This window comes from Triticum dicoccoides, chromosome 3B (assembly GCF_002162155.2).
Source record: "Triticum dicoccoides isolate Atlit2015 ecotype Zavitan chromosome 3B, WEW_v2.0, whole genome shotgun sequence".
NCBI classification, from domain to species: domain Eukaryota; kingdom Viridiplantae; phylum Streptophyta; class Magnoliopsida; order Poales; family Poaceae; genus Triticum; species Triticum dicoccoides.
The window spans coordinates 124,971,364-124,974,199 of record NC_041385.1 but is presented as its reverse complement, the minus strand read 5'-3'; positions in this window follow the sequence as shown (position 1 = coordinate 124,974,199).

Here is a 2,836-nt window from a genome sequence, read left to right as displayed (position 1 = left end):
CTGCCCCGAAGTCGAGATCATCGAGGTCGTCCGTCGCTCGGTCGGGGACGAACTGGCGCTCCACCCACGCGGCTCCGGTGGCCTGTCGAAGAAGGGGGCTCTGTTAAAAGCAAGCCGACTGGTCAAGAGTCGGCCCATGTGAACTCGGCAACAATAGAAGAAGAAGAAGAAGAGAATGGTGGAGCGAGGGCGAACGTGCGAGCGTTTGCCGCTCCCCTCCCGCCCCTACTTATAGCCTCGTGCGGTGAGGCCGAGGAGGCGAGGCGTGGGGGACGTGGGATTAACTGCGCCCATTCCCGCATGCCCCGCGATTATTACGCCCTGAACGACATGCGAAAACCGCCGTTGGGAGGCGAGCGGTCCGTTCGGGCCGCAGAAGATCCACACTTGGGCCGAGGGGTGGAGGTGGCGGGCCCCGACCTGCGGCGACGTCCCGTCGCGCGCGTGGGCTGGCAGGCCCCTCCAGCCGAAGGGTGCCAGGTGGCGCGCAGGCGGTGAGCGTCCAGCCCGCAGCTTGACATGCGCGCCAGCTGGTCCCCGCCTTCGGGCTTCAAAAAGCCCCGCCGAGATGGCATGACTGATCAAAGCCGGCTCCTAGCTGCCGGCTTTTCGGGATAGGAAGCTGATTGAGCTTCTCGTTCCCCTCTCACCCACGAAGCTCAACCAGCTTCGGGGACTACTGTCAGAGTAAATGACCACGGGTAGCCTAGCCGGCTCCCTTTGGCTCTTCGAAAAATAACAGGCCGATCGAGCCTTCGAGCACCCAAGACGAGGGGCCGCCTTCCTCCGGCCGGCTGCCTCATAGGGCAACTACCGGAAGGCGGCCCCACCCTAAACTCTCATGGAGGAGGCCACGATAGGGCCGACTCCAGGAAGCCGGCCACGAAAAGACCGACTCCAAGAAGCCGGCCCCTGGCAGGCGGCCAGGACCATGCCCTCAAAGTCTGCGCCCCCATAACGATGATGGGACCGGGGGTGGCAACAGTGGAGCCTTCCACCCCGGAATCCCGGAGCACGCATGGCTACAGTACGTCGTACGGGGGTAGCCATCACCCGTCCGGCGTGGCACTGTAGCCATGATGACCATGACACCCTCCACGATGGGCGGACAGTATGACCCGCATGCGGCAGACCCCTTCGGTTAGAGAGACGCCCGAAGGCGGCCAGGCCTCCCCCAGTCGGCCTGGGTTGCGGCCGGCTTCCAGTAGCCGGCATGCTGCCCTCCTTGAAGCACGCGCGCCATTAAGGAGACAAGACGAGGTAAGGCTACAGTGAGAGCCCGCTAGGCGGCGGCACTGTAGCCATGCTTACCTCGACGAAGCCCTCGTCATCAAGGGTGAGGCAACAGTAACCAGCCCCCGAGAAGACCCCCAAGCGGTGGGGCCAGCCTGTCGGCCAAGAGGCCGGCAGTCAGCAGGACCCATCAGTCGGCGGAGAAGCCGGTAACCGTAGACACTGACGGCTAGGGCCCACGCCCAGCCGGATTACCGTTGTACCCCTAGGGGGTAGGCCTATATAAACCCACCAGGGCACCCATGCAAAGGGTTGATCTCAGATAGTTTTAGATACTACACGAAGGGGAGAAGAGAGCTAGCCTGGCCCTTCTTCCTCCTCACACCGAACAGCTCAAGGAGCCTCTTGTAGCCACTTGTTGATCTAGTGATCATGCGGAGGCCCCGCAAAGCAGGACTAGGGGTGGTATATCGACGGAGAGCCCCAAACCTGGGTAAGATCCGCCGGTGTGCATGTCTTCGCCTCATCCCGTTTCCAGGCACCGGCGATGTCTTACTGGCTCCCACAATGATAAGCTAGCCGTTGGCATATGTCGAACCTACCACCCGACATTACCCCCTGAGGTCTTCTCTCTAACTTGGCATGCTGATGGTGGTTATATCATGCATATGGTGTCTTGCATTGCTTACTTTATACATCAAATATGTCATCTGCTTAGTTTAGACATCCTTTGTGCGAATGCTATCTGTTTAGTTTATTCATCGTTTATGTAAATTATGCAACGCCATCTTGTTTAGCCAGGCATCATATATGTGAATTTTGCAATGCCATCCTGCTTAGCTAGTCATCTTATATGTAAATTATATCATGCCATCCTTTTTTCCGTTACATATTACATTTGTCAACAATGTTAGTACATTCGACTGCTCTTCGTGTGCATCAGCCATTTGACACGGTGATGGCAAATTCTGGAGTGAAAACAAGGTCTTCAGAGCAAACTATGCTATCTGACGAAGCGCATATCTCACTGGTTACGGATAGCTTCTCAGAGGAGGATTCAGAGACAGATGACCAGTCCTATCCCCCCGAGGTGTATGCTCTAACTTGGCAGGGTTATGTTGCTCATATCTTGCGTATGGTGGCTCGCGTTGCTATGTCATTTGATTAGTTTAGACATGCTTTGTGTGAATGCCACCTGTTCAGTGTCTAATTACCATATATGTGAATTATGCATTGCCATCTTGTTGCAAGACATTATATATGTGAATTATACAATGCTATCTTGTTGCAAAGGCATTATATATGTGAATTATGCAATGACATGCTGTTTAGCCAATCATCATGTATGTGAATTATATCATGCTATCATTTTTTTGTATTACGTGTTCCATTTGTCGACAACGTTTGTATATTCAACTACTCTTCCTGTGCATAAGCCATTTGAAGCGGTGATGGAAGTATCTGGAGTGAAAACAAGGTATTCAGAGCAGACAATGCTACCTGCTGAAGCAGACATCTTGCTGGTTACAGAGAGCTCCTAAGAGGAGGATTCAGAGATTGATGACCAATCATATTTCCCCCTTGAGGTCTATGCTCAAACATG